This window comes from Rhincodon typus, chromosome 28 (genome assembly GCF_021869965.1).
Source record: "Rhincodon typus isolate 14 chromosome 28, sRhiTyp1.1, whole genome shotgun sequence".
NCBI lineage: Eukaryota > Metazoa > Chordata > Chondrichthyes > Orectolobiformes > Rhincodontidae > Rhincodon > Rhincodon typus.
In genome coordinates, this window is record NC_063359.1 from 21,890,442 (window position 1) to 21,904,406 (window position 13,965).

General features: G+C 37.1%; 1 protein-coding gene across 1 annotated transcript in view; it reads right to left on the minus strand.

Moving 5' to 3' along the window:
- The window catches only part of LOC109912627 (DENN domain-containing protein 1A-like), a 164,607-nt gene extending 156,811 nt beyond the window's left edge, over positions 1-7,796 (minus strand). Inside the window, exons 1-2 of the mRNA XM_048613578.1 lie at positions 7,694-7,796; positions 91-179 (exon numbers count right to left, since the gene is read on the minus strand). The gene's annotated coding sequence lies outside the window, so the exon portion shown is untranslated. The remainder of the gene's footprint in view (positions 1-90; positions 180-7,693) is intronic.
- Positions 7,797-13,965: the final 6,169 nt, after the last annotated feature.

The following is a 13,965-nucleotide window of genomic DNA, read 5'->3' on the forward strand; positions in this document are numbered from 1 at the left end:
GCCCGAAACGTCAGCCTTCCTGCTCCTATGATGCTGCTTGGCCTGCTGTGTTCATCCAGCTCTACACCTTTTATCTTAGCCAATACTTACTGCTCTGGACTTGAAATGGAGGATATTCGAGACTCTACTGGCAGTGCATTACCTCTTGGTTTCTTAACTGGTGGTCTTGGAGGACGTGCCTGAAATACACAGATTTGTATTAGAACAAAACTCGTCAGTATTAAAACACAATCGCAGACATTGTCTCGAAAAAAATCAATTCCAGCTATCCAGAAGTTGAAGAATGAAATGCGCAGACTAGAATTTTCATGTAATAGTTAAAACATACGTATGCAGAACAGGCCAAGCAGTTATGGAAGAAACCCAAGCAGAGAGCTTGTCATCACTTCAGATTTAGTTTGTCAACATCCTATGAGTCAAACTTGCCGTTAATTATAAAGTACACCCTGGTCAACCAAGTAGAGATTCTGTGTTTTAATCATGAGGGATGAATCTATGTCTACCCAGGTGAAGTGTAACAATAACACTGCTGTAACCTTAATTGAAAAAAAATTCTGTTTCACATCGTCCTTAAAAAAAATCTTACTTAAGCTTTGGAAACCTGGTCCAAACAATAGCTATTATTAGGTCATCAAATGTCTGTCTTGAAATAATCAATAGAGTTCATGAAAGCATTGTTCAATCACTATCAACTACTCAGCAAGGATACCATCCATAGCTGAATAAGGCCTTCTCCTAACATTGTTCATTAAACATGTCCCTAAAGAAAGAAACCAGCCAGATGCTTATTTATATGAAATGCACTGTACATTGCATGAGAAACCTACATCTTGAACTTAATAGATCATTAAATTAAGACAGATTCAAGGACACAAATGTGAAACAAAAGCAAGATGCTTGGAAACATAGAGCAACAAGTATGTTTTATGTAGTTTGTAGTGCAACCACGTTAAGCGAAATCTGTGAGCATTCAGAACAGAAAGAATTAAAGCAGTCAATTTGTGAAAAGCTCACCATGCTGTGAGAATGCTCAAAAACTGCACATTTAGAAGCTCAAAATTAATGAGCAGATAGTGGGGAATGATTCTGAAGCTGAAACATGAGCAACAGGTTTGGCTGATGTCATAGTTTGTGTAACACCTGAAGTCTGAGGTTGGATTAAACATTGATTCTCTCAACCCACATATACCTTTACTGTAATGGATTCTCAGTTGTCAGTGGAAGTACTCATGGATTCTCAAATCATCCCATGAGACATCAATATTGAAGAATCTAGCATCACATATGAAAAATATTTTTCATAGTTCAGTATAGAGTTAGTCATTGTAGACATTGAGACAATAATTACAGAATCAATACAATACCTCATTACACCAAAAATGTCTGTTTCACACCTGAACTTATATTCTGTATTACTACCAGGCACAGGGTTTAGTAAAACTTTCCACGCCAAACAGCTTCTGTTGGTAGTGTTATAGAAATCGTGAGGGTTGAGAGTTCTTAGCACTCCAATAACAGCAGTTTACATGCTTGCGTACTGGTGTGTTTGCTGCTATGTTCACTGCAAACTATGTTGAACTTTTCTGTTAAATAAAATTTAATGTTTTATTTAGGCTTCTGAATTGGCTTCTTTAGAACTGTAATGTTCTGAAGAAAGGTCACTGCACACGAAACGTTAACTGTTTTCTCTCCATAGATGCTACCAGGCCTGCTGAGTTTATCCAGCACTTTCTGTTTTTGTATGTTTCAGATCTCCAGCATCTGCAGTTCTTGGTTTTATTTGAGGGACCTAGCATTTCTGTTTGGTCTGGCCTGCATGTAACTTCAGATTCACAGTATAGTTGTCTTAATGCCCCTAATCACATGTGGCTGATAAGTTCTACAACAGATGATATTTGAAAATGTGTGAGTAGGATATTTTTGTGAAAGGGCTTGGGGACCCTGTAGCAAGCTTGTGATGTGTTAGAGCTGCTCCCCTAGTGGGCATAAATAGCACAGTGTCTAGGTGGTAGTTCAATGTGTGACAGAGATTGACAAACGCACATGTAGAGAATAGTTTTTCAAGAATCTAATGGTAAGATTACAGCTTGGTATATCTCTAATTACCGTGTATTATAGCAGTTGGTATCGATAGGCTTCTTTAGAATTGTTTATTACATAAGTCTGAACACAGTTTTTGACCTCGCCTTCTCCTTGACTAGTCTGTCTTGAACTCAAATTCTTAAATGAGAGCATAATATTACGCAATAAAAGGAAAGGCACTGAGGTTCTGCATAGATTTGATTCAGTTGTTTGCTTCGGCCTGGTTCAGGTTGCCCATTGGCTATCTTTTCTTATCCCCTGTCATCCCTCTCAATGTGATTCTCTCTACTCTCCATTTCCATTCCTCTGTGTTTCAAGAGGCATCCAATCAGGAAATGCCAGAATCAAGAGTGAGAGCTATACACAGGAAACTGAAATAGAGGGGAAGAGCTGCCTCTCAGCAACCGAACAATCACATGTGGAAAGGTGCCACATGTTCATCCCCAAACAAGCCCTCATTCTGACTACCAAAAATAGCTATTTTTTTCAGCACGTGACAGAAAAGGGCTTCACATTTGGAAAAAAAAGTTGATGTTGCACTGGGGGAATGGAATCTATTACTAAAAAGCAAACGCTACATTTATAGTCATCTGTATTTTGAAATAATAAATATATACACTCATTGTAGTCTATCAGTGCAAAGCCTTATTTCTCAATGAGCAGAAACATATGCAAGGGCTAACAGTGCCACAAAACAGATAATTTAGACTCAGCTGAAACACAGAGTAGCTTTAAACTGGTGATATCATAGCATAAAATTCTTAGAACCAATATTATCGGATGTTATCACCTAATACAGTTGCTATTTAAAGGCAATTAAGTAAACTAATAAGTAGCATGTGCTGCTGCTGGGCTAAAACACATTCAGGAATATCATCCAAATTGCCAAAAATGTACAAACACTGCAAAAAATTGCTGTTAGCCAAACAATGTTTAGTATTATAGTTTATTAGAAAATGCATATCATATACTTTAAATTATGATTAAAGTACTTCTGAAAATGTTGTCACAAGAGCATGCCTCTTTTATTCTTACCTTTTTGCCCATTCCTCCTACCCCCCACATCTCACCCCCACCACCCCATGTGTTTCAGTCCTTTCACATAAAATGTTCAAATATCCAGGATTCAACCAGCTGCTTTTTTTTTTACAATGTCTCAAACCAGTGGCACTGCACAATTCAAAGGGGTACGCATTGCTTTTATCCCTCCCCCTCCAAGGTGGTACCTCCCACTTATGAGCGTTGTTGGAACACGATTTCACAACCACAGTGGTGTGAAGATGCTGCGTTGCTGGCTTCTTTTGTGGGTCATTTTGTTCCCTTGCTGTTTTGTCTACCAGATGCCTTTTAACTAATTTTTGTTTAGGAAAGTAAAACAGATAATGAGAGGGGTTACCAATTACAGACACAGATACAAAATAGAATGTAATGTCAGTTTTTAAATATATTTAGTAGTTTCACTTAAGTTTCTTTTATATAACCTATTGCAGCTGGTTTAAAACCATTAAAGAGCAATTTCTGATTAATGGGCTCAACGTGAAGAAGTAACAGTAAAGATTCCACAGACGTTACTTTGTGGGAATTGCTGTACTAGAAACCTGGGAAATGTTTCAGTGTAAGTGCCAGGGACCAGAAGTCCAATTTTCAAATTTACTAATCTGTAAGTTGGCTATATTGACCATTTCCATTCAGGGCTAGAAATGTAAGATCATAAACAATCTATGAAGTTATGAACTTCATCAAGCAATATGTTTGGGATGTTTACAATAGCATTTTTAATATTCATTTTAATGCAAAAAATCTGTGAGCAATATTCAGTGAATTTATGGAAAAAGTCCAATTCTACACTGATGTTCCCCAATTTAAAAAGAAACAACAAAAGAAATTAAATGAAGCATTCATGGGTTTAACTCTGTGTAGAATACAACAAAAGTTTAGCAGCGAGGGGGTTGGTGTTCAAACCATGACCTCAGTGTAGCCAGTGATACTGAAGAAAGAGGTCAGGAAAGGTCAGTCTGTGAACTTGCTGAGGAGGGGGCCAGGCCCCAGACAAAGCTGCCCTTCCACACAATGGAGACAGCTTAAGCATGTGAACCCATTGGTAGGAACAGAAGGATTAAGTTTGTGGCAAGTTTGCCTGAACTTGCAACAGGGAGAAACATGGGGGAAAAGAACAACAGAGCTAATTAGCAGAGCTGAGCTGTCAGACCGCAGCTGAATGGCTCAGTGCCAACAAACAAAAGGAGAGGCCTGGCAATCAGCAGGATCGATGGAAAAGACTGCTTCATTAGGGATGATAGAACGAAGAAGGGAAAAAAGAAAAGAGGCTGTTTAATTAAGCTCGAGCTGGAAGGTGATGCGTGAAGCTTGCCTGTCATCGTGCTGCTAATACTTTCACCTTTCCGCCAGAGCTTTGAAAAGCCAGCGATTACCCCACTAGTGTCAGCAACACTAGATATATCTGGGGAGAAATGCAGAAAAGAATTGGAGCCATAGCCTAAAGGGACTTCAGTGGAAAGTCAGAAAAAAAAGCAGATTCCCTACAGTGTTCTGAACCTGACAAATCCAACTGGGCAAAGCTGAATTTGCTTTAGACCCAACTGCTCACATTTAATCATTAAACATAAAATTCAAGCTTATGTTCAAAACAGCAGCTCTGTCTGCAATGCATACAGCAACGTAACAATGTGCCACTTTTACAAAATGAATTTGTACTTATGAAGAGTAAAATAGTTTGATTAACTACAGCTGCACAATTACTAAATACATAATCACAAGGTACCGACCCTTTTATCTAAAAATATGATAAATATAGCATGTTAAAATGTGATGTTAATTGTTTAGCTTGTGCAGGGCATTGCACTATATAGTGTAGCACTATACCTCACTGGTTTATGTCAAGATTATGCAAGTCCTGTAAATGAAAAGTGCTGGCAGCATCAATGAACAATGAGTCCTTTCTGACAAGTAACATAAACTAAGTAATACACCATGATCCGCTGGGATTTAATATATTCTGTGGACTCTTTAAATGGTGATAAGATACAATAGGAGGTTCTTTTAAATTAAAAAAAAAGTGAATTTTACTTATAAGAAGGAGACATATTAGTAAAACCTGGATGGAGCTAAAGTGGAAGAGAACCTGCTCTTTAACTGCTCCTGAAATGTCACTGGAGGGTTGCTGCATGCATAGTATTAAGTGTTGAATGATAGCTTTATAATTAATTAACAACCGTAACTGGCATTAAATTTCTACATCCTGTACTCACTTTGACAAAGCAAAGTGAATTTTAAGTGTTTTTACCAACAGGTAAATTATATTCCAAATCAGCCATATCTGATGAATTACAGATTTATAGGCATAACTGATTAACTGCAGTGGCTTGATGCTCACAGCAGCCAAGCTGAAGGAAAAGTGAATGTAACGCTCACATCAATGTGGACTGTGTTCAGATCTTGAAATACAAACTCTTTCCCTTGTCTGTCTAAACCTCGCATCTTGTTTAAGTTTATAACTACACTTAGTATCTCTCCTCTATAGCATTTGGTAAAAGTACATGTGAAAGAGCTGTTATTAATCAGAGACATGACATGCAGACAAACGCTGAAACAGAAGTAAAAAAAAGGCAAGATCTGGTACAGTGAGATAGTCAGTTATTTCTGGTGGTACTACCAAGAGATAATCTGTTACATTTAATTATGGATTTGAATGTATTAAATAAAATAAAGTTTGCATTCTTCTCACCGTAAGTCAGAGGCCTATCAAACTTGTATATATTTTCAATTTTCAGACCTTCTGATATAACTCACAAAGATAGAATTGTATACCTCCTGAAAACCAACCTTGGCACAAATGGTACTGTGTGTGTGTTGGGGCCATGGATTCCAACCCTCATATCATACTTAATACCTATAATGTTTCTTGCGTGATGCACTGGCAAAGCAGAAGCATAGCCTTTGTTTTGCTGCGATGTGAGGATTAGGGGTGGCAGATTGTGAAGAATACAATACTGTCTGAGGTGCTAGAGCAAACAGTAAAAAAGAACAATGATAATGATGCCTCTTATACTAAGGACAGAATCCATTAATTTCTCTTCCTTAATTGATACTATTTGGTTTAACTTTTCTTTCAAATCAAATCTCAGCTAATATTTGTGCAACCATCCTTTTGGTCCTTTGGATTAATAGCAAACTGCAGGGTCCAGGGCAGAAGGTCAAACATGTCCCCATCCCAGTCAGCTATTACGCTTGGTTCCCTATTGCTACAGCTAATGGGTCTGCAGAAATTGTGCTCACTGCTTGTGACTTCCGAGCTGAGTATCACACACTTCTTAAATGATTCTCAAAGACAGTATTATTCTAAAGCAGCTTATTACATGAAATGTAAAATCAATTTTGAAAATGCTGATACATTTTTGATACGATTGTCTTTTTTTTTAACTCCACAGAATACTAGCTTTTGGCTATACATCTGAATTGGCTCAAATGACTTAGGAATGACATTTCAGTAATGCTGATTTTTGGAATCCAAAAAATAAACCATAAAACATGCATGAAGACAATTAAGAGGAAGTATTGAAATGAACAGTGTTTGCTTAAGTTTACCTGTTGTGAGCATCATTTGAGTTGTTAAATGGTACACAAGTTTCCCATTTACAATCCCCAGTAACTGTCAATACCCACTTTTTTGGGGTCAAGCTATTTCTATATTTCTTACTTACTTGGTTGTGTGCCAGTCTACAATTGAGAAACTGACAGATGACCTGCTCGCACACCTTTAATTACACCATTTTGTACTAACATGACATTCCGTTCTTTCTGTGAGGAATAATTTAACCTCCACTCTCCAACAATACTGGGATAGGGAGCTCTTTGAATGGAAGAATCACAGCTGTCAATATTTGTCATGGCATTCTGAAACGATGCATTTTGTTTGAATAGTCACATACTACTTCAACACATCAAGTGCAAATTTTCAATGCAGTTCATCTAAGGTTGCACTACTTACTTCTATAGTGCATTGGTCAGGTTACAGAATTAGCTTTCCAAAATTCTGAACATTGAGAAATCTGAAAACATCCCAAAAACTTGCAAAAAAATGCCCACAAAATGCCCCGTGAAATGAGCCACATGCATAATGCAGCGGAGCCATTTGAGAACACTGCACACTGTACAAATATTGTAGGTTATAGAACAAATATGTACTTAGTGAAAAGGTTAGGCCACCTCTGAGTTGTACTACATGCATGTTTTCTGTGTACTAATACAAACTGCCAAATTCAAGCATGCAGTTGAGGTTAAAAACTTGTATCCAGACATTAGCGTTCTAGTGGTGTTACCCAGGATTCCTATGAAAATGCAAATGAGCAACATTATTGCCACAGTTTTAATCGAATGCCAATCATAACTAATTCACCATACATAAGAAGAATTAGGAACTAGATGAAGAAATAAGCAGAGTTTCACACCTGTCCAAGAGAAAATTGAGCAAAGATCCAATCCTTTGCTACAGGACCATATAGCACAACTGAAGAAAAGGGTAAGTAGTCAGCAAAGCAACTTAGATGGTGTTAAATGCAATTAAGGAGACACACAGCTTCTGTCTACTCACGGGCAAAGTAGCACTGTTTGTCTTTGGAGGTGGTGGGCGAGGTGGAGGGACTCTCTCTGGCTGTATTAAAGTGGAAACTTAAACATCAGAACAGAAGCATCCTTCAATTCAATTAAAATAAAAACAAACATAGCAAGCAACTTATAAAATAATACAAGCATAGATATTTGCACATGTTGTGAGTTCATTATCCCAGATATGTGCGTTCATATCAAGAACTTGATCTGACACAATGGGCTCGGCTATAACAAACTTTTACATATTTTTAAATAATTTATCCCGTACCAACTTTCAGAAAGGCATTATTTTTAATTATGGAGCAAGAGAAAAGAGTAAAGAACCTAACAGTCAAAACCCACAGTGAAAATTCTTACATACATATACATAATTTTGTAAGACATGTCACTTCCATGTAACGCTGCAGAGCTTCACAATTATTTTTATTCAAATCACGAGTACAGTACTCAAATTAAGTAGCTCTGGCAGACATTATGACTTAAATCCATTTAGTTCTGTGCGAACAAAGACTGAAACTTTCATGAACTGAATTTATTTGGATTTTGTTCTTTCTCTATGATACTCATAGCCTGGTTTGTCAATTGTAATGTCACTATGCTGGAGATGACATTCAATATTCAAACGGGGGAAACTTGGCACAATAATAGAACATGTTGGCTTTCCTTATTAAAATTAACAAAATTGAAAAGCTCTCCTTAAAGGTACTTTAACTATAATATGTTCCGTTTCCTCATTTATGAGTTTAATCAAGGTTGGCCAGACCATTAGACAGCATGTTTGCATTAGCTGACCATTCTTTTGGGGGCAAGCAGAAAGTTTTCCTTTGGAAAAATGTAGTCTTCCCATAAAATGTGATCCTGTTGACATGCCTCAGCGTTTTATCATAGAGTATTTTCAAGGTTGAGACAGATTTTAAGTCATTAAAGATAGAGTCATTAATTAAGTAGTTTGCTTGAAGTTACTGTGTTTGAAATGCAAATATGATTGCCATACCAAGGCGAATAAAAGCTTGCTATTGGAAACTTTAAAAATAATATCAATGAAATATAAGCGATCACAACAAACACATCACAATAAGAGATCATTAAATTCCAACTCATGATCAAGTGTACATTTTCCGAATATAATGATCATTCATTGGGCTAAAACATGTTTATTTTAAAAGAAAATTCTTTAACCCAATGCCTTTTCCAAATAACTGATTAAAAACAAATGATTTAAGGTTGAAAAAAAAATCAAAATTGATTTTAAAAATAACCAAAAAATAGATTGCCAATGTAATTATCCAAGATGATCTGAAGAACAAATGATTAACTTAGGGAAAGGATAAGACCTTTTTTCCTGAGAATGTGCAGTTTTAAATTTCCCGAAGGATATGGTGTCCTTCACTGCTTCCAAATATTAGTAACCTCCTCTGCTAGAAAGCAATCCAGAGAGTTTTGAATATAAACAGGTGGAAATACAATTTTCACACAATCATTTAGCTTAAAACAGGAAATGAAGCATAAGTTTACTGGAAGAATGGTTTGAGATTTATTATCCCCCCAGCAATGCTTTGGGACTTCATCCACAAACTGCACAGGGTCAGATTTCATCTGGATTTAATAAAATCCTTCGAGGACAAGGCTATATTTTGGATATAAAATTGCTAATAAGAATTTTTCCTTAGTTCCGTCTTTTCAAATGACCTGAGGCTCTGTGCTTCTGTAGGCATTTTTTTCTGGTTTATAAACTCAGTATTAGGAATATGCAAAGAATCATTTATTTCATTTACGTGACAGAAATGATACCATGTCATACATTTCAAGCAACATTTTAATTAATTGTTACAATAAGCAGCTTACCAATAAAACCTGAAGAAAGAAAAAGTCTATTCTTAGTGATGCTTGAAAGGGTTTATTAGTAATCTGCCTCAGCCTATGCATCACGGTCACTGCAGTAGTGCCAAATAACCCTAATAGCAAAGAGATTCAGTGAAGTGTATAATAATAAAACAAAAGTCAAGACTGTATTTCAGATTATTCAGGCTTCTAGAACAATGGAAATTAAATTCAGCTCTATGTTACAGATCTGCCTTGGTTTTTACTCCATTATGCCCATCAGTGCAACCTTCAAAATAAGTTTAGACTTGAAGCTTAATTTGTTTAGAAATGTCTATTATTTGTTTAGGAGTACAGAACTACTAAGATATCGAGGAATTACAACAAATAATACATACATAGATATCAATGTGGACATAGAGCTTATATTCACTATAAACAGACTTCGTGATTTACACAGAAACTGATTTATATTTTAAGAAATGCTTATGAGAAGCGATGCTAGAGGAGAATAGTTATCTATGTTACATTGAATAGTTCCTTTATATTTTTTTCTTATGTCTGAGGTCTTTGGCCCATTCAATGCATCTCTTCTGCTTCTAGCCAATGCCTCTTCATGGAATACAAGTAACTTACAGCTCTCTATGATTAACCTTCTGCAATCTGCTCTTGTAGAAATGCAAAACAAATGTCGAACATGGATCTGCCTCTAACTTTCCCCTCACTCCATGGGAAAATGCCTGGCATTCATTTGAAATTTAAACGTTGGCTACTAAATGACATGTGTATTCTCTTAACCATTACACAGATTTACTTTGCAATACACAGCCTGAAAAGGTTCCTGTAAAACTAGTTTTGGAAATCCTCTGGCATTGGTGCAATTGTGGTAGTAGTAAAGATAGTCTGCCATGCCAAACTTGATAATAGGAATCTATTAATCTAATGGTAGAAGATACTTCAAACACCCCATTAATACTCAAGAATATAGAGGAGGAACCAAGTACCACCACGATCATTAGAGAAGTCATATGAAACAAACTAATGGGCCCAAAGCCAGCAAGTCCACTGGCCCTGATTACTTGTACCCTAGGATCTTAAAAGAGGTAGCTACAAAAATCCTTGGATTCTGGAGAAGTGCTGGAGATTTGAAAAACTCCAATGTGACACTCCTATTCAAACAGGGAGGCAAAAACTGGGCAACTATAGGCCGATTAACCCGGCATCTACAATTGGAAAAATATTGGAATCAATTATTAAGAAAGTATAGCAGAACATTTGGAAAATCATAATCTAATGAAGCAGAGTCAGCTTGGCTTTATGCAAGGGAAATCATGTCTGACTAATTAATTGGAGATTTTTGAAGACATCTCAACCAGAGGGGATAGAAGGGAACCAGTTGGACTTCCAGAAGGCATTCAACAAGATACCTCACAAAAGGTTAAGTCTTAAGATAAGAGCCCCATTTGGAGGCAGTATAGAGAATGACATGGATAGGGAAATGTCTCATGCGCACGACACAGATAAGGTTTTTTTGCAGGTTTGGTGACCTGTGACCAGTAGGCTTCCATAGGGATCAGTGCTAGGATTGCAACTGTTCACAATATATATTAATGATGGAGGAAGGATGTGAATGTACTGTAAACAAATTTGCAGATAACAAAAATAGGTGGAAAGACAGATTGCCAGAGGGATGGAGACAATTTACAGATAGATATTGATAGGTTAAGTATTTGGGCAAAGAGTTGGCAAATGGAGTATAATGTGGAAAAATGTGAAGTTGTTCATTTCAGAAGAGAGAACAAAAGAACTGAGTATTATTTAAATGAAGTAAAAATGCAGAAAGCTGCAACATGAAGGGACTTGGGGTGGGGGTAAGGGAACTCAAAACTAGCACATAGGTGCAGCAGGTAATCAGGAATGATAATTTAATGTTGCCCCTCATTTCAAGGGGTTTGGAGTATGAGTAGGGAAGTTTTACTACAACCGTACAAGGTGCCGTTGAGATCACATCTGGAGTACAGTGAGCAGTTTCAGTCCCCTTACCTAAGAAGAGATATTACTTCATTGGAGACAGTTCAGAGAAGGTTCACTGGGATGATCCCAAGTATAGAGAGATTGCCTTATGACCAAAGATTAAAAAGATTGGGATTCTGCTTATTGGAGGTTAAGAGGGCACAGTCTCAGAATTAAGGTGTACCAATTTAAGACTGAGATGAGGAGAAACTTCTTTCAGAGAGTTGAGTGTTTTTGGAACTCCTTGACACAGAGACGTTTTGGGGCAGAGTACTTGTGTGCACTTAAGGCTGAGATAGATACATAGATTCTTAATCAGTAAGGGAATCAAGGGTTATGGGGAAAGGAAGGAAAGTGGATGTGAGGAATGTCAATTGGACCAGCTGTGACCCTGTTGAATTGTGGAGCAGGTTTGAAGATCTGAATGGCCTACTCCTGTTGCTATTTCTTATGGTCTTAATGAACTACTGGTACAGGAGATGTTTGCTCAGAGTGCGAAGCCAATCACTCAAAATCTGATGAAGTGGCAGCTCTTAAAGGACTGCAGGTTGCCATAAAAGCTAAGACATGACAGTGGCAGAAAATGGTACAATTGCTCAAAGGGCACAATAGAAATGGGCAACAATGTTTCTCCATATTGAAAATTTAGAAGTTTGGCTGTAGGAGACACCCCAAGGCAAGTTCGCACTTAAACCAAAGGTGCTGAAAACGGATCTCCTCGAACTTGTCCAAGACACACGTGGAGAGACCTTGCGAATGGATGTCCCTGTGTATTGACTGGCATGACCAAAATGTCTCAGTAGGTGTAGCTCCCATAGTCTCAGAAACTGTCATCCCTCATTTCAATTATTCAGTGAGTTCAAAACCACCCAGTGCTCACTTCTTCATACAGTATGATTTTCAAGGAGAAACGTCACAGGCTCCTAAGTGAGGAAGGCATTTTGAATTATTGAAGGCAAGCACTGTTAACAGAGGCTATAAGGAGTAATAGGCTATTGTCTCCTGCCACTTTGCTTGATTGCCGTAGGAGCTGGAGGAATTTTCCAGTATATTTCCTGAGTTAGCAGTATTTTTTTTCCCTCCGGTTCTTTTCCACTCCTAGGAGATTATGCAGTTAGGATTCAATAGTTTTTTTTCCCTCTATTTCCTGTATGTTTGTGTGCCAAACTGAAAATAATGAAGTACTGATGGGGAAACATCCCTGAAATGCAAAAGAAAACCCAACAAGGCAAGGTGGTTGCAACATGCAACAAACAGTATATAAACACCCACAAAAGAATCAAACATATATATTGTCCCTTTAAGAAGTCAGCGTAAACCTGCCCAATTTTTATGCACAAAACAAGTTCTGTGAGCAGATCCTTGCTCAAAGATATACAGTTTAGTAAAGGTCACTTGTTCATCAAAATAACTGGGATTAACTGTATTCACAGCTATTTATATGCCAATGGTACAGCAACTTCAGGGGACAGGTACACGTGGGCTTAAACTCAAATATCTGAACATTGCTTTCGAGCTTTCCAAAAACAGGATCTGCCTGCCTCACCAGTGAAATGCATAAAGTTTCTGGCATTTGAACAGTAAATACGAACTACATTTGCTAGGCTAGGTATTGATTACTGCCAAAATAACTTTCCTGGCAAGAAAAATTCACGTTATAAAGTGTAAAGTCTCATTCCTTCACATTTTAATTGTTAGACATTTTGAAGATACAGAATTTAAATTGATTTTAAATTACATCTTTCTCCGAATCCAGTTTTTCTTTCTCTCTATTTATTTCTATTTCAGCGCCTTATTTAGCATTGAATCCTAGTATTCTAATTGACATATCTTGCTCAGTTCTGGTTAAGCAGATATACAGTTGCTTATTCTATTCACTAAGATGCCCTAGTTTGTTCATGTGTTATCAGTTCTTACTTTCATTAATGTCACACAAAGAAGTTAAAAATCTAAACAAGCAAAGGCAAGTCTAACTAATGACTAACACATCAGAAGCCCTATCTACAGCCAGTGAATTGCTTTATTTTTCTAGTTCTTCAAAGATAAAAATTAACCACAATTGGCTGGTTAGAGGGTGACATTTATTGACTTATGCCATAGAGTCATGCACCAATCAACAGGAGTGAAATAACCCTTTGACAGTGAGTCAGAAACTCAAACATCCAACCTTAGGACATATTTGCTGGACACTAAATAAATGTCCCGACAGAAAAATAACAACCTGGCCCAAATTTACTGGTATGAAACTAAATGTAACTTTTTAAAAAGAGGGGGAAAAAGAATTCCAAGAAATGGTCGATCAAGTAGTCAATTTTTTGGTTAGTTAATTTTTTTTGGTGAAAATACTGCTAACCAAAAAAAAAAGGGAACTTACATGAGATAACAAGGTGTAGAGCTGGATGAACACAGCAGGCCAAGCAG